Raw genomic sequence first — 27384 nt, 5'->3', positions numbered from 1 at the left:
TTTCACCTAACAGTATATAAAATGCTGTGTTGTGACAGGTATCAACTATCCATTAGATACTGAATCAATTTTTCTTAAGCATTACTAACTGCTTGCTTTTCTTGAAGCTGGATCATTCTGAAAATTTCCTGTTAGACCTATGAGTGCGAACTCTCTAGCTATTTCTAAGTGTGTCCCAGAATATTTTCTCATGGGTGTGCCACTTTGGCTGCCTATTACCTGCTACCTTTTCAACGATGGATTTTTTTCTCTTTATCTTTTTCTTGGACACTCAGCACAGATTTATTATCTTAGAGTTTTGTAGGTCAGAAGTTCAAAATAGGTGTCATTGGGTTAAAATCTCAGTGTTGGCAGAGCTGCATCCCTAGATGGAGGCTACAGGGGAGCCACAGTGTCCAGCCTTTCCCAGCTTCTAGAAGCTGCCCACATTTGTGGTGCCAGGCCCTCCCTCAGAGTCACCAGTGACCGATCCAGTTCTTCTATAGCCTCACCCTGACTTCTTTATCTGCCTCCCTCTTTCACGTTTAAGGGGACTTTTGATTGCATTGTGGAAGGGTTGTTGTCTGTGTTTATGGGCCTGTTTTTGCTTTTTATTTGTTTTGCTTTCTGGGGTTCACATATAAGCAAAATTATATGACATTTGTCTTTGTCTGACTTATTTCAGTTAGCCTAATACCCTTTAGGTCCATCTATGCTGTAGCAAATGGCAAAAATCACATTCTTCTTTTTTTTCTTTTCTTATGGATATATAGATATATATATACATATATGTATAAATATATATAAAATCTTTATCCATTCATCTATCAGTGTTGCTTCCACATTTTGGCTATTGTCAAAAATGCTGCAATAAACATAGGAGTGCATACATCTTTTTGAATTATTGTGTTTTCATTTTCTTTGGGTTAATAACCCTGTAGTGGAATTACTGGATCACATGGTATTTCTATTTTTAATTAAAAAATTTTTTTAATGTTTATTTATTTTTGAGAGTAAGAGGGCATGCGTAGCAAGGCCTAGAGAGAGAGAGGAAGACACACACAGAATTTCAAACAGGCTCCAGGCTCTGAGCTGTCACCACAGAGCCCAATGCGGGGCACAACTTGGGAATGGTAAGATCATGACCTGAGCTGAAGTCGGATGCTTACCCGACTGAGCCACCCATGGACCCAACTTTTAATTTTTTTAAATGTTTATTTCTTTTTGAGAGAGAGGGTACGTGTGCGTGAGAGGGGGAGGAGTAGAGATAGAGGGGGACAGAAGATCTGAAGCAGGCCCTGTGCTAACAGCAGTGAGCTAGATGTGGGGCTGGAACTCAGAAATGGTGAGATCATGACCTATGCTGAAGTTGGTCGTTCAACTGACTGAGACACCCAGGTGCCCCTTGGTTACTTCTGAGTACAATTTTTCACGGTGACTGCACCCATCTACATTCCCACCAACAGTGCATGAGAGTTTGTTTTTCTCCACATCCTTGCTAACCCTTGTTATTTCTTGCCTTTTTGACTTTAGGCATTCTGACAAGTGTGAGGTAATATCTCATTTTGGTTTGATTTGCATTTCCAGATAATTAGTGATGTTGAGCATCTTTTCATGTGCCTGTTGGCCACCTGTATGTCTTCTTTGGAAAAATGTCTATTCAGGTGCTCTGCCCAATTTTAATCAAATTATTTGCTTTTTTGGTGTTGATTTCTATAAGTTGTTTGTACATTTTGGATATTAACCCTTATCATATATGTCCCTTGCAAATATGTTCTCTCATTCAGTAGGTTGTCTTTTTGATTTGTAAAAATTTCTTTTGCTGTGCAAAAGCTTTTAATTTTTGTGTAGTCCCAATAGTTTATTTTTGTTTGTGATTCCCTTGCCTTAGGAGACATTATCTAGAAAAAAGTTAGTAATGCCAATGTAAAAGAAACATATGCCTGTGTTTTCTTCTAGGGATTTTATGGCTTTTGGTCTCACATTTAGGTCTTTAATTTATTTTTATTTTATTTTTGTGTATGGTGTAAGAAAGTGGTCCAGTTTTACTCTTTTACATTCTACCCTTTGTGTTTGAGGAAGAGCTAGGACAATTAAGATTGTGCAAAAAATTTTAACATAAATTATAGTTTATTGCAAACTAGATAATTGTAGCTTTTTGTATACCCTTGAAATAGCTTTTAAAAATCAAGAAGACTTTTCCATATGCATATATATAAATGTCATGGTCAAATAAAAATTTCACTACCTAATCTTCAACATCTAGGTGAAATGATAGACACGTGGAGGAAAAATACCTCATCCAAATTTAGTACATAGCAAATATGATTTTCCTCAAGAAGAAAGAATTGTCACTGTATTTGAATTTTAAAAGATTTATTGACTTTATGAGCATAATAATATATACTGACTTCAAAACCTGGATATTCCAAGATCCATGAAAAGGATTATGTTTATTACATATATTAATTATTAGGAAATTACCACTTCCTAAAGAAAGAGTCAGAGTTGTAAATCAAGTTAATTTATGAATCATTGGGTAAAGAAAAGCTTAACATGCTAGAAAATCTAGTACAGTGTCTTGTTTTTGTTTCCAGCTCTGGCCCTAATTCATAATGTCAAATTGAGCGTCATGTATGGTCTATTTTTCAATTTTCCCATCTGCAAAATATGGGGAAAGATTGCACTGTCTCAGGGGTATTATGTTGCTTCCTCTCTAGTCCTTAAAACTAAGACTGAAACTGAGGCTGTTTCCTGCTTGATGTGATTTGTGACCCAAGCAGTTTTGCAAGGGCACCACACCCTGAAATCTCTCAGCTATCACAAGTATCATTCCAGGGGCGCAAAGTAAATAAGTTATGTGGAGATCTCCCCCCTTGTATCACCATGATCTGCTCTCAATTTACCAAGAAACTGCGTAATGGGAAAAAATAGTCCCAGTGACAGTGTTGCAGTGGAAATGCACAACCTCAACCAGAGAACAGTGACACTCTACTGGCATCTGGGATATACACGTGATAGGGGCAGGAGGTGGATTTGGGAGGTGCATTTTTCCATGAAACAATTTTGCCCAAAGATGTTCATGCTTGAAATTTGAGCTTAAACGCTGGAATTCTGTATACTCCATTTTACCAAATTGAGCAGATGAAATCAACCTCTATGGAGGTTCTCCTATGTGCTGGTACCCTGCCAGGCTATGAGGAATTAAAAACAAAAAACAAAAAATGCAATAACATGAAGACAAACAACATACAGTGTTTGCCCATGAGGAGGTCATAATATGATAAAATAGTTCAACTTTGGCATATTCAAGAAATATTCTGTTTGTTTATCTGAGATGATTCAGGAAGTTCTTTTGGTTAATTTAGCATCTGTTAGGAAAAGGAAGGTATGAAAAAGCATTTCCCAACTTAGCTAACATTTGGGCATTCCCTTTTTATTGGAATTTCTAGGAAAAGCCATTGCTTCCTATTTCTTCTGTTTATTTTCAAAGCACGATTTTGCTATAAAACGTGAAAATTTGGTCAATTGGTTTTATATTTGATAAACAGCACAGCATGACACAAGCAAAATGCATCATATAGGTGTGTCCCACCCTTTTTAGCCCAAGACAAAGCTGATTCCAACTCACAGGAGACTTCAGAGCTGAGTGAGGGACATGCCTGTCATTTCTCATGTGACCTAGGTCTGTGGAGAAGTTGCTAACGTGACCCACCACCCCTACCAGGTAAATACAGAAGCAAAGAGCTCAGCAGTCCAATGCCTGGATCTGGCTTCTCTTCTTCTGTCGCCCCTGTTAAAAGTTACTGCTTCTCCACATGCAGTCACCTAACTTGGCAACACGAACATACACTTAAGGGATTATTGGCCATAGTGTATATTTGTAGATAAATAGAATATTGAAGTCTAATATGGGTTATGTATTCTAATTTTCATTTATATATGTTCTGCTTCTTAGTAATCTCAGTAGACTCTATGCAAAAATAAATGCATCATTTGCTTTTTGAGAGAAACCAGAAACATATGCTGACTTAGAACTATAAGTTCTAAGGAGTCTGCTCCTTCATATTTGTCAGAAATCATTCTCATTTAATTCATTGTCAGAAAAAAAAGTCAACTCAAAAAAAAATAGGGCAGCCCCGAGGAATGCCAACATTGTTGGGAGGGATGATTTCGGGAACAAAACTCACTTTATTGTAAGCTTCTTTAATGCTGGGATTTCTGAAGCGATCTAAGGCTGGGATTTCTCACAGAAAGTCTCTTATATACAGATCCTTGTCAGCCCAGAGACTTTCTTAAAGTGAGGCACAAGAAAAGATGAAAATAATAAATGAGACAGTCTCCTGAGATTTTCAGTTTTTCTTGATTTCAGCTTGATCAGAAACCTCTCTGGGGCTCCCTTCCTAATGTTATTTCAGTATAAGTATTTCCACATTCAGTTCCAGCTGGAAGCAGACACTAGGGACCATGTGAAAATTCAGCCAGAACATGTAAAATTAGCCCTTGGTTTTTGGACCTTAAAATGGCCTGGGTCAAGGCTGAATTTATTCAGAATTATTTACAAGTCTCTAAAGATCAACTGTGTCACTCTCTGACAGAGTGTCCTTAGCTCCAAGCTTCTATTTTTCATATTCAACCACAGCTTTGTGTTCTCTCATGCTCGCTCTCTCTCACTCTCTCTCTCTCTCTCTCCCCTCTGGCCTGATGATTCTTGAGAGCAAAGGGCCTCTGGGCACTTGGATATATTTTAGATGCAAAATAAGAAATACAAAATCCTGGATAAACCCTTTCATAAAAATATCTGATGTTGGAGCCCCTCAGTACCTTGGATAATTTCAGGGAGAGGGAGACTGGATAGGAAGTGTAAAAACACTTTAAGATCAACTTGGACTGAGAGAAAAATCAAAGCAAATATTTACTGAAGTCTTCATAAAATCATATTTTACTGTGACTCATCATTACAAGATACATTTGTAGCCCTGAACTTCCCATCAGGCTGGCTTCCAAAAGTTTGTTTGTAAGTTGCTTTTCTGGATCTGAAAAGCCATTTCCCTTATAAACAATGTTCTAAATTAGTAGTTCATGGGCTTTTGTGTCACAACCCCTTTGAGGCTCTATTAAAAGCTCTGCCCTTACTTCTAAGTATGATTCTTCATGCTCTGTGCCCTAATTTTCCATACATGTTCAGTGGTTTTGCAGAGCTGCTGAAGCCTTTTCCAATTAAGAGCTTCTGTTTCAGGTGCCAGACCACCTCAAATGCTAAAATCCATACTCACAGAATGAATTAAATGGACTTTTGTGCTCTGGTCAGAAGATGGAGCCACCATTGATAGCAATGTATTAAACAATGAACTGGTAATTGTGCCTTTGGACACCAGCATCACATCAGCTGCAGATTCACATCCCTGGCAGCTGCCACAGTTAAATTATGGGTTCCAACAGGATAGCAGTCCTGCCCCATCAGAGTACAAGCCACAATCTTTGGTTTTATGAGGTTGGGGATGAAGGGTGTATATTCTGTAGTGGGGACAGATATTTGCCTCATTTGTGAAGGACTTGTTGCTCCTTGAGAAGGCCATCCACGCTTGTCTCCACAAAAAGAGGCGAAAGCTAGAGACATTAGTGTGGCAGTTCAGTAATTTATAAATCAGGGGTGCCTGTACTCCATGTCAAACTACATGCAATGAAGCATGTTGACTATGTAATTATTTCCTTTGATTTCTCCTCTGTTAGGAATCTGAGAGCCAAAAGAAATTTCTATTATAAAAGCAAACCCTCATCCAAGGGTTTCTGAATTGCAAAGTTTACATCTCTTTATAGACAATGTAGACAATTGCTACCTTCCTCACTTTCTGTAGCATTTTTATAATAAATAAAAATCAAACAAAAATTCTACCCTCTTTTTAGAATATGTCAAAAAAACAAACATAGCTCTTGATGATTTTTGCCATGGTGTGTCTGGAGGCATCTACATAGCAATGGGTTCTTAGTCCCATGCCTACTGTTCTTGCATTCTGCACAGTGAAGCCATTATATCAATGTTTGTGGTTCTTACAGGGTGTCAGGGGGTGGTAACGTCTCATTTTCAACACGCTGAGTCTGACTGCTACTAATGTGCATTCAACATCCCCCGGAGCCGGTTCACAGCTTCTGTTGAGTCTGATAGTGAACACTAATCAGGCTCAGCATCCAAGACCACCACAGTGTCTTCCTCACTGTCCTCCCAAGTTTGCTTTTTCTCTGTGGTGTAGAAAGACCGTAGCATAGGATGAGTCACCAGCTCTCCGCAGAGGTCCTCCCAATATATTGAACAATAAACCCACAAACACACAATCTCCTAAGAGAGTCCAGATTCAGAAAACCTGGCAGCAACTTCAAATTCATCTTTCTCTAGCACCACAAAGGACACAGAATCAAGAAACTGAGTCCAAAGGATAGCCACATAATAGATTAGATTATGATTTAGCAAGTCTTCACACTCCTCTCCTTGGTGGTGGAGTCCACAACCCTGCTCAGTTACTGAGACTGTGTGACTTGCTTTGATCATCAAAATGCCTGTGGATGTAAGGTGAGCAGTTCTCAATGGGCTGTGTGCTTTGTCCCTCTCTTGTGCTCCTATGATCCACCATGAGAGAACATGCTCTGGGGAGTTGCTCGTTCCAAGAGAAGGTGGAGAAGGTGGAACAGACTCAAGCCCAAAGCTTGGAGGCAAGTCCCAGCTGACCTGCAGCATGAAACCCATTACTCAGCCTACCCATGGGCCTGTAAGTGAGAGAAAAGGTTTATTGCTGTAAGCCAACTGGGTTTTGAAGTTGTTATGCAATATTGTTTCGACAATTGCTGACTAATTCATGTTTTAACTCACTTAATTCCCACAACATCCTGTGGGGTAGGTGATGTTACTGTCTTCACTTTACAAAGAGGGAAACCATATACTGGGTGAGAACAATATTTACTAAAATGTGTTCCAATGGATCAAGGCCAGCTTCAAGGTTATGCAGGCTGTATGGTCACATAGAGCATCACACTCAGAAAAGCTCTGCAACTGGTTTAATATTCTGTTACTTGCTTCTTCATATTCATAACAATTTAATCTTGGAATTAGTGTTTTGTATGTGAAGTCCAAGGCGACAATGAGTATGCATGTCAGCAAAGGAAATATGCACCAAATGGGGGTCCATCCCACTCTTTGCCACTTCATTTGCATATAGCATTCATGATGTCTCATGAGCACAAAATTCTGGTGGCCCCTTAGTGCATGGGAGTTCAGCAAGGTGCAAAGAGTACCTAAGTACAAGGTAGTCATCTTCATCTACATCTGCATAAGTCAGAGTTCTGGCAGCCCGAGAAACAAAACTGCCCTGGCTTCTGCTTGAACCAGAGCTTGCTTTAAACACAGAAAGAAGGCAACAATGTTCTAAGAAACACAATCAAGAAACACTATCATATCCTTCCTTGTTCATGTCACTTCCCTGTATCAGTTGACCACTTGTGCAAAAAATAATGACATAAAAGGAAAAAAAAAAGACTGGGCAGCCCATATTTCCTTTTCAGCCTTTCCTCATTCGTCCATATGCCTAAGGTAGAGAGCAGTGGTAAAATGTGCACACATCAAGTGAAGTAAAAACACTTCGATAAGTTTTGTGCAGCATTCCCACTGTTGTAAGAACAAAAAAATGAATGTATGTAGAAGTTATGAATTTAAAAGTATGCAATTTTAGGAATTCTACATAAAACGTAAATGCTCTTAAATTTGTATTTTATCCTAGCTCTGTGCAATATATAGATAAATAGCAAAATCCAAACTAACACTTTACAGTTTTAACTTTACTAATAATAATAATATTAAAAAGGACATAGAAATCTATCATGACAAGTCAATAGAGAGACCACAGAAGAAAAAGAAAATGCTTTACACTTTATCACCTTTAATAACACTTTTTCCTGATTTGTTGAACAAGGGGCTCATGCTTTAATTTGGTTTGGGCCCTGCAAATTATATAGTCAATCCTATGTGGGATAACAGTTCAGTGACAATGTAAATATTATGAACAGAACATTTTAAAGGACTCTCATTGCACTATCTACTACAAAGCCATTAATCATATGTGGCTATTTAAATTCAAATTTAAATTAGAAGATTAAAAATTCAAGTCCTCAATTGTACGTTAAGTGTTCAAAAGCCACAGGTAACTAATGGCAACTATATTGGACACCACAGGTATAGAACATTTCTATCATATAGAAAATTCTATGAGACAGTGCTGTTCTATAGTTTAAATACTTTGAAAAATGTTTGGTTAAGCAGCATTAATTACATTTCTTTAATTCAGAATTTTTCTAAACTCTAGATATGCTAAAGTGAATCTCTAGGAGGGGATTATAGCATGAAACATTTTTAATTGTAATTAATCGAAGTTTGCTTTTCTGAAAGACAGTGAACTTCTGGTTCAGAGCTTTCATTTAAAAAGGAAAGGAAAAAACTAAGGATTTGAAATATAAAAGATGAGGGGTGTCTGGGTGACTCAGTTGGTTGAGCATCTGACTTCAGCTCAGGTCATGATCTCAAGATTTGTGAGTTCGAGCCCTGCATCGATTTTGTGTCTCCTTCTCTCTCTCTGCCCTTCCCTCACTTGTGTTCAGTCTCTGTCTCTCAAAAATAAATGAATGTAAAAAAATTTTTAGAAAGAAATATAAAAGATGATATACAAGTTATTAATGGATTTGAACATAGTTTGAACAAGGGACAAGAATCTATTTTATTTGAACTGATGCTCCCTGGAACTCATTCAGTAAAATCCTTCTTTGGAAAACCCTTTTGATTACCATGGTCCCTGTTAACTTTTTAAAATTAATTTCTCATAACAAAAATATTAGTTCCATGAACTATCCTGATGTGTAACAGCATTGATAAGTTTTGAAAGCATCACAGTAAGTGACACTTAAAAGCACATGATATTTGCAACAAAATGAAGCCTAGATTAGAATCATCTCAATTCCTAAGATTACATAAAGATGAAATGGGATTTCTATTCCCTCTAACCACCTAACAAAGGAAAAAAATTAATCTCTCTAAATGGAGACCATATATACTAGTTCTCATATTATTTGTACATTTTATTCATATCTATGTATATGATTATATTTTTCCACTCATATATATATATATACATATATATATACGAATGTTTGCTACTCAGTGAAAATTAATTAGGGATTTCTGTTTTTTGTCAAAGTGCAGTATCAGGAACTAGATTTACCCTGTTACATAAAACAACAGCAACAGAAATGGGAAAAATATATGAAGTACTACTTTTCAAAACCCAGGACATCAGTCAATGAGGATCAGTGATCCTCAAGCAACAAGAAACAAATGAGGAGAAGCCTATACTTGCCTCAGCCTACTCCCTTGACTGAGTTTCCAGACTATAGACCAGACAGGAGAACATAAGCAGAAGCCCAGAAAATAGGCTCTAAATGGAAGTATACAATTTATCTTAGTCCATTCAGGCAGCTATAATGGAATGCCATAGACTGGGTAGTTTATAAACAACTGACATGCATTTTTGAGAGTTCTAATAGCTGGGAAGTCCAAGATCAAGACACCAGCAGATTCAGTGCCTGCTTCCTAGTTCATAGATGGCCATCTTCTCATTGTGTCCTCGAATGGCTGAAGGAGCAAGTGAGGTCTCTGGAATCTCTTTTATAAGGGCTCTAACCCCCTTCACAGGGGCTCTGCCTACAAGATTTAATCATCTCCCAAAGGTCTCACCTTCAAATACCATCACACCAGGGATTAGGTTTCAACATAGGAATTTTGTAAGGGAGGAAAACTAATATTCCATCTATAGCACTATCATAAGGTTCTTATACTGTGTGAAACATAGGATGATGTTACTTGAGTGAGACTGTAATAAGGTAAAGATGTATGCTATAAACACTAAACCAATCACTAACATAATGTAACAAGTTATGGTTAATATGCCAGCAAAGGGGGTAACATGGATAACTTAACCCACAAGAACGTGGAAAAAAAGGAAAAATAGGAAGGAAGAACAGATGAGACAAAGATCCTATTAAATATAAATGCTCTAAACACTTCAATTAAAAGGTAAAGATTGTCAAATTGGCCAAAAAAAAAAAAAAAGCATAACTTGATTAGTTGTTGCCTATAAGAAACATACTGTTTTAAAATTTTTGTTCAGGGGCGCCTGCGTGGCTCAGTCGGTTAAGCCTCCGACTTCGGCTCAGGTCAGATCTCACGTTCGTGGGTTCGAGCCCCGCATCAGGCTCTGTGCTGACAGCTAGCTCAGAGCCTGGAGCCTGCTTTCAGTTCTGTGTCTCCTTCTCTCTATGCCCCTCCCCCTCTCATGCTCTGTCTCTCTCTATATCAAAAATAAATAAAACATTAAAAAAATAAAATAAAATTTTTGTTCAATATTTATTGAAGTAAAATGAAGAATTCCACCTTTAATATACAGAGGTCATTGTCTTTCTCTGATGTGGCCTCTTCTCTCCCTTTAGTTTTGGAGTTTGTTCTGTATACTTTAAGCTATAGATACAGATGGATTAAACGTAAAAGGATGGGGAAAGATACACCATGCTAACAATAATCAAAGTAAAGCTGGGATATATATCATTAGCAGACAAAGTAGATTTCAGAGCAAAGAATATTGTTAATAATAAAGGTCACTTAATGATGATAATGGAGACAACTTATCAAAAGGACATAATTTTATACACATAACCCATTAACAGAGCCTCAAAATACATAAAGCAAAAACTGATAGAAATAGACAAACTGAAGAGAAATAGTACAAGTTCATAATTATTATCAGATTTTTAATATCTTTATATAATTGATAGAACAAGTAAAGAAAGATCAGTAAGACTATAGATTAAAGAAATGCTATCAATTTGACCTAATTAACATTTATTGAACACTTTATACCTGCAGGTATTCATGTCCTTTTGTAACTCCTCCCCTTGAGTTGATTGGGACCTGTGGCTCTTCTAAGCAATAGTATACGGCAATGGTAATGGGATGTCACTCCTGTGATTCTTATATGTCAGAATTGATGTGACTCTCAGGATTCTGTTACCTTTTACATTATATTACTGCATATTGCTAACAGACTTCCTTCTCTTTATCTTGCAATTTCAAGAAGCAAGCAGCCATGTTTGGAAGCTCACATGGCAAGTAGCTAAGGTCACCATCTAGGAATAGAGGGTGTTCTCTAGCAGGCAGCCAGAAAGAGTCTGGGTCTCTCTGTTTCCAGCTGCAAGGAAATAAATTCTCCCAACAACCTGAGTGACCTTGACTCAGTCAAGCAGACCCTTCCCTTGTTGAGCTTGCAGATGAGAACTGGCAGTCTAATGTAGCCTTAAAAAGGATTCAGCTAAGCCATTTCAAAATTGCTAATCTAGAGAAATTATGAGGTAATAAATGGGCATTGTTTGAAGCCCCTTAATCTGTGATAATCTGTTATGCAGCCTAGAAAATTAATACATTAATACATCTAACAAAATCAATAGATCTCTAGCCAGCATCATCAAAAATTTTAAAAAGAACATATAAATTATAAACTCAAGAATAAGAAGTGACATTAATACCAATTTTACAGGTATTTAAAGAATAACAAAGGAATTATAATATCTGTATGACAATAAATTCCATAGCTTAGATAAAATGAACAAATTTCTTGAAAGACATAAATTACCAGCTCTTTTAAGAAGAAAACAATAATTTGAATAGCCATATCTCAGTTAAAGAACTTTCCTTAGATACCGGAGTGGCTCAGTCCATTGAGCGACTGACTCTTAATTTAGGCTCAGGTCATAATCCCAGGGTCATGGGATCACAGCCCTTAGTTGAGCGCTGTGCTGAGCGTGGAGCCTGCTTCAGATTCTCTCTCCCTCTCTCTCCAGTTCTCTCCTGCTCAAGCAAGTGCTCTATCTTAAAAAAACAAGAAACAAAAAAACAAAACAAAAACAAACTTAAAAATGTTTTCATAGCTAAAAGCCTTTCCATGAATAAAATTGTCAACTGCTGTCGTTGAAACTCAAGAGACTAGTTTTAATTGGAAAGGAATTTGAGCTTTATTCAGAAGGCTAGCCACCTGGGGGAAAGGCAGACTCCTGTCCAAAAGACAACTCCCAGGTTTCTACTTGGCCTAAGTATTTTTAAAGGAGTTTAAGGCAATTAATCATGAAAAGAGTGTAGTGGTCTGCAACATTTCTTGATTATGTGCAGACTCGATTGTTCCAACTACAAACATTTCAGTTGTGCGAGGGGGTTGAGTTCTTGTTTTGTGATAGGGAGGAGTACTCTATTTTTTCTGCAAATGAGGGCGAGGTCTACAGGTACACAAAAGGATGTTAGTAGACTCATTTGTGTGATGTAAAAAAAAAAAAGGAAAAAGATTTTGCTAAAAAATTTGCTATGCTAATCAAAAAGTTGAGGCAGTTTCAAACAGACTTCCTGCCCTCTGTGGCCTGGGAAAGTTCTGTTCCTTTACTCCTTGTGGCTAGTGGTCTGTCTACTACAGATCCAGAGACTTAGGTCAGCAAACAAGGAGTGTGTTATCTTGAAGGAAGTTAACCCTTCAGACCATTTGGAGTGTTATTATAAAACCCCAGGCCCAGATTACTTCACTGGTGAATTCTGCCAAACATTGAAGGAAGAAATAATACCATTTCTACACAAACTCCCACAGAAATTTTAGGAGAAGGAATTGCTTCCCAACTTGTTCTATGAGGTCAGCATTAGTTAGATTTCAAAATCATATAAAAGCTATTATAAGAAAAGGAACCACAAAACAGAATCTTCATAAACATATTTATAAAAATTCTTTTCAAAATCTTTTCAAAATCTACATAAAAATGATAATTTATTATGACCAAGTGGGGTTTATCCTAGGAATGAAAGGTTGGTTTTATCAAGAATTGTGAAGAGTTATGAGATTTTATCCTACTTGGGAGTAGACGAGTTAGCCTTCCAACAGAGGCAAAAGATTTTAATACTGCAGAGAACATGCCAAAACTTCATGTTAGCATTAGTGTCCTTTGTTTTTCAAGTCTTACAGGAGTTTTTCAGAGAGGGCCATGGTCATCAAGTAGGTTTAGATCACATCTGAGGAATCCTGAATTTGGGGAATCCTAACCTTTTATAATTGGCGATAAGTAAGCATGCCCAAATTTTGACCTAGAAAAAAATCCTTGTCAGTAAGCATACCTGAATTTTGCTCCAATGAGGGACACTATCACTGTCTTCCAAAATATTTACTATACAAACATCTTTGAAAGATAGTCCAGAATAATAGAGCGCTTAGTGCCCCTGCTCCCAAAATGTGCTGAAATGTGAGAGGCCTATGGAGAATTCTCTCCCAGCAGTTTTCATAAAACTCAAAAATGATTGACTGGTTTGCCTTTGTTTAGGCAAAAATTTCATAGATAAAACACCAAAAACATAATCCATAAAAGAACAAAATGAATAAATGGGAGTTAATCATAATTAAGAATACCTGCTCTTTGAAAGACACTGTTAAAAAAAAACAAAAACAAAAAGCACAAATCCCTGGAAGAAAATATTTGCAAATCATTATTTTATTCAAAATAAAAAAATAAATTAACCAATGAAATGTGGCCAAAAGATTTGAACAAGCAGACACTTCACCAAATTAAGATATATGCATAGCAAATAAGACAGAAAAGGATGTTCAATATCATTAGTCATTAGGAAACACAAATAGAAACCATGATGAGGCATCACTGCACACCTAGTAGGATGTCTGTATTATGGAAGGTTGACTCTACTGGGCACTAGAGAAGATGAGGAACAACTCCTATTTGGAATGGGAAATGGCACAATGACTTAGGCAGTTTGGCAGTTTCTTTAAAAGTTAAGTTCACCCCAAACATGACTCAGCCATTGACTCCTAGGTATTTCCCCAATAGAAAAGAAGGATCACATCCTTACAAAGACTTGAACATGGATGTTCAAGACATTTTACTTTTAAAAAACAGCTGAATAGTAAAAACAAAAACACAAAAAACAACAGTATGCTTACCCCATACCAGCAATTCAATGCCTATATATTTACCAAAGAGAAATGAGAACTAATGTTCACACAAAATCTTATACAAAAAGATTTATAGCAGCCCTAATCATCACCATTAAAAATTGGATCCAACCCAAATTTCCTTCAACAGGTGAAAAAATAAACAGACTGTGGCATATCCAACAATGAAATACTACTTAGAAATTAAAAGCAACTTTGGATATATGCAGGAATTTGGCTGATTCTGAAAGGTGCTATGCTGACAGAAACCAGTCTGTGAAGATTGTGTACTTTAGGGTTCCATTTATTTGACATTCTGGGAAAGGGAAAACTATAGTAACAGACAACAGATCAGTGGTTGCCAGGGGCTAGGATTCGGAGGGAGTTTGGTTTTGTTGTTGTTGTTGTTTGAGAAAGAGAGAGAGAGAGAGAGAGAGAGAGAGAGACAGAGACAGAGAGCGCTTATGCGGACACACAGGTGGGGGAGGAACAGAGAGAAAAGGAGACACAGAATCTGAAGTCAGCACAGTGCCAGACACAAGGCTCAAACTCATGAACCCAGAGATCATGACCTGAGCTGAACTCTGACGTTTAACTAACTGAGCCACCCAGATGCCCCTGGGTTTTGTTTTGTTTTGTTTAACTGATCTGTAAGTTGACTGTAGTCACACAAATCTACATAGCCATTAAAACTGATAGATCTGCACACCAGTAAGCAAACCAACAAATAAGCAGAGGTAATGTATAGTCAAATCTTATCACTCCAATTATTTCACTGCATTTTGCTGTGAGCTTACTTACATCTCTTGTACCTGTATGAAGAAAATACTATATAATGATGCCACTGCATACCTCTTCCCAACTCACGTTCAGGGAGGACTCACTGGTAGCTTGGAATCAGCCATGATGGGAACATTCAGAATATGGAAATTGACAGCTGCAACAAATCAGGGTTTGGGTTTTTGAGAGTTTTTGGAGAGCTGACCATTGGATATTTACCAGCATATCACTGTACACAGTCCTTCCCAGAATACTGGATATCATTTCAGTGGAAAGCTGGAGCTTCCAGTGATTTTAAGAACTGTAAGAAATCTTTTTTTGCCTTTGATGTGGGTATGTTTTAAATCTGAGGATATTCAAAGGAACTGATGCCAGTGCAAATGATTCTTGTCTATGGACATGCACATGGCCTCTGTCCAGTAGAGACACAACCCTCTCATGTGTGGAAAGTCTGGGATCCATCTGCAGATTTATTTCAATATTCCTAATCATAAATGTGTCAGTTCTTTGGATTCTCCATTGGTAACATCCTTTTTGGTTTGCTCATTTAATTAATAATGTACAAAAAATTTTTGAGGTGTTCATTTTATATTCTTTTGAGAATCTAGTTTTAGCATTTTTTGAAAATTACTTGTAACAACATGCTGTTTTATCTGCAGCACTTGACGGCCTTTAAAATCCCTTGTTTTCAAGAATACCTTCTTTGGGAGCAGCTGAGTGGCTCAGCTGGTTAAGCATCTAACTTTTGGTTTTGACTTGGGCCATGATCTCAATTTGTGAAATCGAGCCCCACGTTGGGCTCTGGGCTGACAGCAAGAAGCCTGCCTGGGATTCTCTCTCCTCTCTCTCCCTCTCTCTGACTCCTCTCTCTCTCTCTCTCTCTCTCTCTCTCTCTCTCTCTCTCTCTCTCTCTCTCTCTCAAAAATAAATAAACATTGAAAAAATTTTTAAAAAAAGAATGTCTACTTTGTTCTGGTTACATTATTTAAACTCCAAGCTTCTCTACTACCCAGGAATTAAATCCTCTATCCAGAGCGTGGTGCTTTTCTTACGGATGGTACCTTAGTGCAACCAGACTTTGCCGTCCTGGTTCTGAGGGGTGGAACTTCAGGAAACTTGTCCTGCAGAAGTGATATGATAGGACTGCGTGCAAACAGCCAGAGTTAAGGTTGAGGGAGCACTGGGCATCTGTCTTTGATCCCAAAAAAGAACTCACAGTAGGGAAGGGAGCCCTGCTTTGTTTAATCATAGTTCATGATAACCACAGAGACTGATCCTGATCCAGTTACCCACTGTATCTGGTGGGAAAGGACATGCTAACCACTGATTGGCTGCCTTCTTTCCGAGTATCATTCATTAACCAATAACAAATGACCTTTTCAAATTCCTTTTTTCCTGGAATATTGATAAAACTCTCATTCAGATATTGGTTTTGCCTGTATTTTTTGTCATTGACTTTCTAGCTAATATCCCTTGGATCAGACAGTTGGGGTTCTGACATTTGCTATGGCTCACTTCATTTCTCCTGCATAAGCAGTTTTCATTTAACATCAGGAATTACTATGCTCCCTGGAGAAGTCAGACTAAACATAATAGTTTTTACTAATATAGTCTCACTAGAAAGCCTAAAAATGTGTTTCTTTGGCCTACAGCAAAAGTAAGTCAGGGCCTAAAACTTATTTCAGTTTCCAAAATTATATCTATCTGGTAGTCCAAATGGGGGTGATTGTTTCTGTTACATGAGAATTCCTTGGAGGAGCTCACAGCAGGGCCATTGTTATTGTTTCTTAGATTAAAGACTTCATTTTTTCTCTTCTAATTTAGCCAAGTGACTGATAACACACCCTTCTAGGATATATAATCTCATGGAACACAGACAATGATGCAGCTTTTCAGTTACAAAGAAAATTCAATTTATTAATTATCTTTGGAATGTCAATTGATCTGTAATTGTACTCTGAAATGATTAATTAAATGAGTTTTAATGTTATGTCCTTCTACCAAGTAAACTATACTGAGCTGATTAACAAAGCTACACCTAATTTGCATTTCTACAATTAAAGGGGAGAGCACATGTTTTTGGATGGAAGAAAACCTATGTTCAAATTCCATTACTATCTTTGTGATGATAGGCAGTTTACATTACACGTTTTCAATTTTCTGTTTATTTAACTAGTAAATAGGAAAACTACCTACTTCTCAGGGGGTTGTTCGTATGTTTCTGTTGGGGTGGTTAGGGGATTTTTCGAGGTCAGAGATAATGCACATTAGGCTATAAACAGAGTCTGGAAAAGTTTTAATAATTATTATGAAAATTTAATTTTCATATAGTTTTATGGGAGTTGAGGCATTTATGGTTTTCCCATGTTATAAGATTTAAAAACAGAAATAATAACCTTTTTAGTATATTTTTCCCCCTGAGAGAAAACAGATCCATAAAACATATTCAAACTGGGATGAAGGATATAGAATAATAAAAAATAACCCATAACTAAATTACCTTGGGAGCCTGCGGAAACTTGCTCCAGAAAGGCCTCAAGCTAGATCCAAGTTCTGGGTAAAAACTTAGCACTCTCAAAGCTCTCAGGGACTCCCAAAGTCCTTTCTAACCTCTATGAGACCAATTAAACAAGCATTTATGAGAGCTAATGCTTTTAAAAACAGAAGTCTGTTTAAAAGCATAAAGCAGGGGAACCTGGGTGGCTCAGTCAGGTAAGCGTCTGAGTCCTGGTTTCGGCTCAAGTCATGATCTCATGCTTCCGTGAGTTTGAGCCCCACATCAGGCTCCAAGCTGACAGTGCAAAGTCTGCTTGGGATTCTGTCTCCCTCTCTCTCTCTGCCTCTCCCAACTTGTGCTGTCTCTGCCTCTCTCAAAATAAATAAACACAAAAATTATAAAATCATAAAGCAGACAAAATTGAGAATACGGCATCGTTCTTTACTTACCTGCCTTCTCGAGTCTTTGCCCTGGATACAGGCCCCTCTTCGTTGCTATGGTTCTGAAAGTTTGTTGCTACTCTTGATATAAAGACAATGAGGTATTGGGATGAGCAGTTATCAGACAGATGTTTGCTACCCGGATGTGCCAGCTCCTGGGATTACTGGTTCATAGAAGGTCCAAGTTCTATTAGAATCCAGACACAGTTAGAGATCTCTAGTTGCAACAGCCCGTCAGCTGGCTTAGGCACGATGCTTTGTGCACGATTTCAGTTTGGTCGATTCGTAGCTCCTGATAGACGTAGAAATAAGTGACAGTCACAGAAATTTGTGGCTCCTGATTCTTTTTTGGCCTTTTTTGGTTGTTTCTCAATTTTTTGAAAATATCCCTTTGTTATATGGCATAAGAGCTTGAGGCTCTTATTGTATTATGTTCATTTAGAAAGAGAAATTTTAATGTGAACTTGGCAGAGCACCAATTTACATGGTTGACTACTGCTGGATTAACACTGTGCAGTCAATGTTTATATTTAAGATATCTCATGATTTTAGTTAATAAAAAACAGTAATAATAACAATCAATATAAGCATTGGCACATATATGAGAAGTGAATGTTTCAAAGATTACTATAAGACTGATGATATATTTAATCTTATATAAAGTGGATGGACCTCGAGGGTGTCATGCTAAGCGAAGTAAGTCAGGCGGAGAAGGACAGATACCGTATGTTTGCACTCATAGGTCTAACAGGAGAAATCTAACAGAGGATCATAGGGAGGGGAAGGGGGAAAGAGTTGGGGAGAGAGAGGGACGCAAACCATGAGACTATTGAATACTGAAAACGAACTGAGGGTTGAAGTGGGAGGGGGAGCTCCCGGAGAAGGGTCGTGGTGGTGATGGAGGAGGGCACTTGTGGGGAAGAGCCCTGGGTGTTGTATGGAAACCAATTTGACAATAAACTATTTTAAAAAAGAAATAAAAAAATAGTTACTGATTCAAACATAAAGATATAAGATTTTGTCAGTCTACATAAATACCTTTCAAATACAAATCCCAAGATAACTGTCATTTTCTCAAAAGAAAATCTAATTTAGAGATAAATACAGGTAGTTAGTTTTATACACTGGAGGCTGCACCCTGCCAACCTTACTACATTCATTTAGTCAGTGTCTCAACACAAATTTAACCGAATATCCTGTATGATGGGCCATAGGAGTGTCCAGCCCCAGTTGTGAATGTAGATTGATAGGGGGAAAAGGAGACAGCTGGAATAAGTATGGCAGCAATGAAGGGGTTAATCTTGCTACAGAGGCTGACAGGGGCACACCAGCTGGGTGGCACCTGTTGGGTATTTAGAGGAAAAGTGAAGTCATGGATTGGAGGTTCACTTTGGCTGGTAGGGCAGAGCAGCCAGCTGGGAGAATGGTGTAGAAGATTCGTCTGCACACAAGGTTACAATGGGGAGCAAGGCCTAAGCTCCAAACGAAGAACTGACAAGAGATCAAGCAGAGAGAGAGGTGAGTTACTGACAACAAAGCTAAAATCCAGCTGGAACAGTGAGTAACTGCAGATCACGCTGGGCCTACAAGAAGTGGGTTTAGGGCAGCAAGACAAATTCGAACCTCACTGTGGGATAGACTTGACTGCTGAGGGAAGCCCCATTATGAAAAACCAGAATTCTAGCTCTGGCCTGAACTCAAAGGGAAGCACTTTAGGGAAGGGTCAGGGGACTCGGGCTGATAATAGCAATAAAGTCAGGATGGTTTTGGTATTTATTTGTTTGTTTATTTATTCATGTATTCATTTGTGTATGTATGTATTAATTTGTTTATTTACATCCAAGTTAGTTAGCATATAGTGCAATAATGATTACAGGAGTAGATTCTAGTGATTCATCCCCTACGTATAATACCCAGTGCTAATTCCTACAAGCGGCTTCCTTAACGCCCCTTGCCTGTTTAGCCCATCCCCCCACCCCAAAACCCCTCCAGCAACCCTCAGTTTGTTTTCTGTCTTTAAGAGTCTCTTACGTTTTCTTCCCCTCCCTGTTTTTATATTATTTTTGTTTCCCTTCCCTTATGTTCATCTGTTTTGTATCTTAAATTCCACATATGAGTGAAATCATGTATTTGCCTTTTTCTGACTAATTTCACTTAGCATAATACCTTCTAGTTCCATCCATGTTGTTGCAAATGGCAAGATGTCATTCTTTTTTGACTGCCAAGTAATACTCCACTGTATATATATACCACATCTTCTTTATCCATTCATCAGTCAATAAACATTTGGGCTCTTTCCATACTTTTGGCTATTGTCAGTAGTGCTGATATAAACACTGGGGTGCACGTGCCCCTTTGAAACCGTACATCTGCACCCCTTAGATAAATACCTAGTAGTCCTATTGCTGGGTCATAGGGTGGTTTGTTTTTAAAGCCATTTCTGTATTTAACAGTTAAGTGTCAGATTTATTTTGCTTGAAATCAACTGATACAATGTGCCTACCAGACTTCAAGTCAGTTCTTGATTGTATATCCCTTGTTGTAGTTGACAAGCATAATAGGTACTATTGCTGAAGAAAACCAGATAATATCAGTATCCAAAAATGTACTTTCACCAACCAGTCCCCATATATTTTCTTCTCCTTGTTTCTCTTAGAAATAAAAATCATTCAAGGCACCTGGGTGGCTCAGTCAGCTGAGTGTCTGACTTCAGCTCAGGTCATGATCTCACGGTTCATGGGTTGAAGCCCCGCATTGGGCTCTGTGCTGACAGCTCAGAGCCTGGAGCCTGTTTCCGATTCTGTGTGTCCCTCTCTCTCTGCCCCTCCCTTGCTCATCTGTCTCTCTCTGTCTCGAAAAAATAAGTAAATGTTAAAAAAATTTTTTAAATATAAATCATTCTAATGAGAGAAGTTGTTTTTGCCTCTGGAGGGAAAGAACTCTAGTGCCTAATAGATCAAAGTTCAATCTTAATCCCTTATCTCCAAAATTTCTTACTCATTCTAACACCGAAGAATTTTATAGTGATACAGGGCCTTGGAAATCACTTTAGTTCTGTTCTTTATTTCAGAAATAAGGAAACTGAAGACAGAATATGAACCAAATCACACAATATGAAATAAGGAAAAATCTTGGTCTCGACTAATTTCTTAACAGGTCTATAAATAGATCTCCTGATTAAAAATGTAAACTTCTATCACACGGCTTTATTGTCAATTTATATAGGAGTAATATTTGGCTAACAATTCTTTTTTTTGTATGTTCTATATATATGAGACTATGTTTTTGTGGGAAAGTATTCTGTTACATAGTTAAGACAAAGTAGCTGTATAACATGGGTTTTACATGGGTTTACAGTGAAAGTATGTATATCCTAAGGCTCTCATACCATGAAACTGGTGCTCCTTATCTTCCACCACCAATGGGGATCACCTGGAGAGCTTTACAAACTACGGGTCCCTGGTCCCACCCGTGAGATTGTTTAAGTGGCCTGGAGTGTAGCCTAAGAATTGGGATTGTTAAAAATTGCTGTAAACCTTTTTTCCCCTCTTTTCGTTTTTTAGCTTTTATTCTTATTGAATATAGACATTTATATTATTCCTGTTGAATAGAAACATTAGGCGCTATAAATTTTCTTTTATAACACTTTAGCTATACTCCACAGTTGCTATATGTCCTATGATCATTAAAAAAGAAAAGCTTTTTCTTTTATCACACACTATTTATTAAGAAAAAAAAGCTCTGTAATTATACTAAATAGGTCTGAGCATACCAAAATAGCCTTTACATTTTAAATAGGGGTTTTTTTTGCTAAATTGTGTGTATTAAATAAAAAACAGTGTGCAAATGATAATAGAGATAATAATATAATAGAAAAAATCCACTTATAAAATTTATATGAATAATATTTTCAAAACACTTCTGAGAACTAAGTTCCATTAGGTTTTATTCTGAGCACAAGTTTGGTCTCATAAATATCCATCTTTTAAAAAATGAGATTAAAATTCCTTTTGAAGAAAGACAATTTTTAAGAGTCCCAAATTTTCTGGTGTACTTCTAGAAATCCAACAGATGGTTCATCTGAAGTTTGAATTAACCTTAAAGGAATTCACCTCTGTTTTCAGAATGTGAAGGTGGATAAAACAAAAAGAAAAAAAACTCCAGCCTGTAGATGAGGGTTTAGTGCCTCTCAGAAGCACAAGTAATCGGCCTCATACTGGACAAGAAGGTAGAAAACAGAATCCAGTAGCACAGACATCTGAGTGGAGGAAAATGAAGATCTCTGCTTTCTGTTTCCCCACGAGGGATGGTAGGGAAGCAGGCTTCTGGCCACTGCAGTGCTAGGAAAACCTTTTTCTGATGTGATGACTCTGAAGCTGTTTTCTGGTAACTGGATCATTCTTACAATTTCAGCCATCATTTCTTTTTGTCCTGAGGGTCTGGATTTCTCTTTATTTCTTTTACTAGAGATACCATTTCCTCTTTTAAGATCAAGTTTGTTCCCTTAACCTTTCCATATGTATCCACCAAGTTTTGTATTTTTAATGACTCTTTTTCTAGGCTGGTATCTTCCAAGCGTGACTCAGTATCTAAATACTCCTCAGAACAAAACTAAGCTCGTCAAAATATTGACGCTTCACCTGAATTGGTGCAGCCACTGTTCATGCAACTCAAATATTCCTTTCACGTAAAATCAGCCTCTGACCTAATGCATGAGCCTGAACAAATATAACAGAACCACCAAAAAGCCAATGACAGATACACACATCACTGACTCCCACCGGAGACTGCTGTGGATGAGGCCCGGTCTCACGTCATCGGGCAGCAGCAGCGCTACCACTTCTTGTGACTTCCCCAGGATCAGCCGAAAGCCGAGCTCCATGGTCGTTCACAACCCGGTGGCAGCACTGAGGTCCCCCACAGAGTCCTACTGGGGAGTCACGGTTCCAACAGCCTGCAACAAACCACAGAGAATCCTGCCGTGTTCTACTGGAATCCAACTCACGCTTGGCAAACCGAATAGACTACTAGTAGAGCTGGTCAACGTAGAGGACGGGGTGGCACCTGGGTGGCTCAGTCAGTTAAGTGTCTGATCCTTGATTTCGTTTCAGGTCATGATCTCACGGTTTGTGAGTTTGAGCCCAGCACCGGGCTCCGTGCTGACAACGCGGAGCCTGCTTGGGATTCTCTCTCTCCCACTCTCTCTGCCCCTCCCCCACTCACGCTTTGTCTGTCTCTCTCAAACAAATAATAATAATATTTAAAAAACCCACAAAGTGGAGGATGGTTACCATTACTTTTAAAATGTGCGTTCTGTCATAATGATATCACTTTTTTTCTCTTTTTAACTTTTTCAGTTATGAAACATTTTCATAAAGTCAATATACATACTGTGAAACTCACATATTTAAGTGTATAAATATAATGACTTTGACAGGTTACATTTGTGAAACAAATGCTCCAATCTAGATTAGAACATTTTGATCCCTCTAGAAATTTCCCTTAGGACTCTTTCCATTTCCTTGTGCCTCAGTCTCCCTCTCTAGAGGCAATCACCATTCTGATTTCTATCACCATAAATTAACTTTGACTGTACTCGAACTCCCTATATATGGTAGCATGCAGAGGGTATTACAGTGCACTCAATACAATGTTTTTGAATTTCATGTTGGTGAGTGGAGTAGTTCACTCTTTTTAAGTTCCTATTATGCCATTGTAAAAATAGCCAAAGATTTGTTTATCCATTTTCCTATTGGTAACATTTTAATTTTCCACTTGTCTTAGGTAAACACCTGGGAATGGAGATGTTTAACATGTAAAAAACTGCCAAACAGTTTTTCAGTGTTGCACCATTGTACGTTATTACGTACCATGTATGAGGGTTACCGTTGCTCTGTATCCTCACCAATATTTGTTTTTTTAATGTTAGCCATTTTTATACATGTAAATTGGCCCTTGTATTCTTTTTTTTAAATATTTATTTTATTTTTGAGAGAGGCAGAGTGTGAGCGGGGGAGGGGTAGAGAAAGAGGGAGTCACAGAATCTGAAGCAGGCTCCAGGCTCTGAGCTGTCAGCACAGAGCATGACATGGAGCTTGAACCCACAAACCATGAGATCATGACCCGAGCTGAAGTCAGAGGCTCAGATGACTGAGCCACCCAGGCGCCCCGGTCCTAGTGTTCTTAATTTGCCTTTTTAAGTGCCTATTCGCCACTATATAAATTCTTGCATGAAAGATATCATTACTTTTTTTTAAAAAAGGCATTTGTCTTATTTTCATTGATTTACAGAAGTGCTGCATATAACCTAGTCATAAAGGTATATGTTAGATATAAATGATGAAGAAAATATGCTTCCTATCTAAATAGTATCTTTTGATGTACAAGAGGTTTTACTTTCGATGAAGTCCAAATGAACACTTTGTCTCTTTTATGGTTAGTGCCTCTTCAGTCCCAAAGCAATCTTTTCCTACCCCCAAAACATAAAGATATTCTTCTACCTTTTCGTCTAGATGTTTTATAATTTGAACTTTTACATTGGCATCTTGCATTGATTTTTGTGTAGAATGATGTAGGTGTCAAAGCTTATTGACTCCTTTTTCTCTTGCCTATGGGTCACCTTTTCCTAATATGCATGTTTGGTAATTATATTAATATTCTGGATGTTGTAGATAGTTTATCATAGAAAATCTAGTTTGTGGTCTTTCTTAAATCAAGGTTGTATGTAACATGGCGGGCAGCTAAGCCCAACCTTTTGATCAGGCTGGGTTCTTCTTTTGTTGTTTCTTTTTTGTTGTTGTTGTTGTTTTCCTTGTTAGCATAGATGTATTTGTTTTTTCTTTAGTCCTAAGAATGGCCCTTCCTCTTTGGGAGTGAACTTTCTGGAGTTTCAGTAGAAGGTCAGCAGTGCTCCGGCTGAGCTGGCATCCATGCATCCCCAGCACTGGGCTCTCTGTGAGATGCCTCTCAGCTTTCAGCCCTGCAATGGCCGCCCTCGGTTAGGCCTCCCTGCCCTTGGACATGGTCCTGCAGGAAACTTCCAGGTAGACTTCTGGCCCCATCCCCATCCTCCTCCACAGCTCCCCTGCCTTGTAAAATCCAGCCTCCTCAGCAGCCCACTTCTGCCTCCTTAGTTCAAGGAGACCCAGTGTTCTGCTTGGGCTGCACACCCACCTTGCTAGTTCCAGCAAGTGCTGCTACCTGAGAGCCAGGACACACCTCATGTGCTTCCACACTCTCAAGAACCTTAGTCCTTGGGGCGCCTGAGTGGCTCAGTCGGTTAAGCATCCGAGTTCAGCTCTGGTCATGATCTCACAGCTCATGAGTTCAAGCCCCATGTCAGGCTCTGTGCTGACAGCTCAGAGCCTGGAGCCTGCTTCAGGTTCTGTGTCTATTTCTCCCTCTGCCTTTCCCCTGCTCATGTTCTCTCTCACACAAAAATAAATAAACATTAAAAAAGAATAAAAAGAACCTCATTCTTGGACTAAGACAGAAAACAGTCACCTCATGTGTTTTGTCTAGTTTTGTTTGTGTTGTTGGTGATGGGTTGAATCCTGTGTACCTCCCTCCCCACCGAATCAAATTCCTCTGTTGAAAGTCCTAACCCCCAGCCCTTCACAATGTTAATTGTTAACAGGGTTACTGCAGATGTAATTAGTTAAGAGGAGCTCCCACTGAAGTGGGGTGGACTCCTTACTCAGTACGACCAATGTCCTTATAAAAAAAGAGAAATTTGAAGGCAGACACACACACACACACACACACACACACACACACACACACACGGAGAATGCCATATGAAGTGGAAGGCAGAGATCTACTAGCCAAGGGACACCTACCAGAAGCGAGGGGAAGGGCCTGGAACAGATCCTTCTCTCACAGCCCTCAGCAGGAACCAACCAAGGACACCCTGATTTTGTACTTCCAGCCCCCAGACTGTGAGGCAATAATTTCTGTTGTTTAGGCCACCCAGATTGTGGTACTCCTTGAGGACAGCCCTAGCGAACAAATGTACTGCTCCAGCAGAGTAAGAACAGCACCAGTAGCTCTGCCCTCAATGTGAATGTCTTTTTAAATTATTATTATTTTTAATGTTTATTTTTGAGTCAGACAGCACTTGAGCAGGGGAGAGGCAGAGTGAGAGAGAGACAGGATCTGAAGCAGGCTCCCGGCTCTGAGCTGTCAGGACAGAACCTGATGTGGGGCCCGAACCCACAAACTGTGAGATCATGACTTGAGCTGAAGTCAAGACACTTAACCAATTGAGCCACTGAGGCACCCCTCCTCAATGCGCATTTCTTAACACTACTTGTGGGTCTCTTCCTCTGGGGCCCTCTGGGTAGTGCACTGCACCCCACAATCTCAATTAACAGATCTGTCTTCAGTCTCTGGTGCTCTTGCAACAGCTGCTAGGCATCACGAAAGGACACAGGGAAGACTTTAAAATACATCAGAACTCCCATCTCCAGAGATTCTGCCTTCCTCAGCCTGGGATGGGTTCTGAAAATCAGTTTCTTTTTTTAATGTTTCCCAGGTGATTCTAATGTGTAGCTAGGATGGAGGAGCCCTGCTCTAAGCCCTACAGCACAAGTCAGTTGCCCAATCTCCTTGCAATCTGGCTTTGTTTTAGGCTTGGTACTTTAGTACTTATTTTTAAAGCAGGTAGAATATATTCATGATAATATCTTTCATTCAATAATGTGTTGGCTTTAACTAAAAGATAAAGTGGTACAAATTGTTCATTGAACTGGAAGGCCTGCGTGGCTCGGTTAAATGGCTGACTCTTCAAGAAACAGAAATTTTGTAGGAATGCAACCTACAAAAACAAGAGAACAAGGGAGATCCCAAAGCAGACAGAGCTTTATAAGCCAGTGTGGTGTGCAAAATGGCCCCACAAAGATGCTCACACTCTGACACCCGTGAATAGGGCAAAGGTGACTTTGCCGATATAATCAATGTTAAGACCAGAGAGAGGCTATTCTGGATTATCCAGGTGGACCCAGTCTAATTAGATGAGCTCCTGAAAGCAGAACACTTTCTACAGCTGGTGGCAGGTGAGGAGGTGTGGCAGATGGGTTGGAGAAACTGAAAGCCAGAGAAGTTGGGGAGACGTGAGGAAGGGAGGCAGCCTCACGTTGCTGAAAGAGGCTCCTGTGTGATAACCAGCCAAGAAATGTGGACCTAGCCATCCAAACACAAGAAACCCAATTCTGCCACCAGCTCAGTGGAAGTGAATTCTCCCCCAGAGCATCCAGGTAAAGGCCCAGGTTGGCCAACATCTTGATTTTACTTTGTGCAACCAAAACAGTAATCAGTCAGATCCACCTGGGCTATGGACCTCTAAAACTAAGAGATAATAAGCGTTGTTTAAAGCAGCTAAGTTTGGGGGCACCTGGGTGGCTCAGTTGGCTAAGCGTTCTACTTCAGCTCAGGTCATGATCTTGCGGTTCGTGGATTCAAGCCCCACATTGGGCTCTGTGCTCAGAGCCTGGAACCTGCTTTGGATGCTGTGTCTCCTTCTCTGTCCCTTCCCTGATTGCTCTCATGCTCTCTCGCTCTCTCTCCCAGATAAACATTTAAAAAAAAGCAACTAAGTTTGTGGGTTACCTCCTGTGACAGCAATAGAAAA

General features: G+C 38.8%; 1 long non-coding RNA gene across 1 annotated transcript in view; it reads right to left on the bottom strand.

Moving 5' to 3' along the window:
* LOC115305040 overlaps nucleotides 1–22666 on the bottom strand; it is a 24770-nt gene extending 2104 nt beyond the window's left edge. The window contains exons 1-3 of the long non-coding RNA XR_003914736.1: nucleotides 22523–22666; nucleotides 17766–18048; nucleotides 14892–14976 (exon numbers count right to left, since the gene is read on the bottom strand). This is a non-coding gene — a long non-coding RNA (uncharacterized LOC115305040). The remainder of the gene's footprint in view (nucleotides 1–14891; nucleotides 14977–17765; nucleotides 18049–22522) is intronic.
* Nucleotides 22667–27384: the final 4718 nt, after the last annotated feature.

Source organism: Suricata suricatta, chromosome 10 (genome assembly GCF_006229205.1).
Source record: "Suricata suricatta isolate VVHF042 chromosome 10, meerkat_22Aug2017_6uvM2_HiC, whole genome shotgun sequence".
Classification (NCBI taxonomy): Eukaryota; Metazoa; Chordata; class Mammalia; order Carnivora; family Herpestidae; genus Suricata; species Suricata suricatta.
Note: the sequence above shows the minus strand (reverse complement) of the source record. Positions and strands in the feature narration are given on the sequence as shown.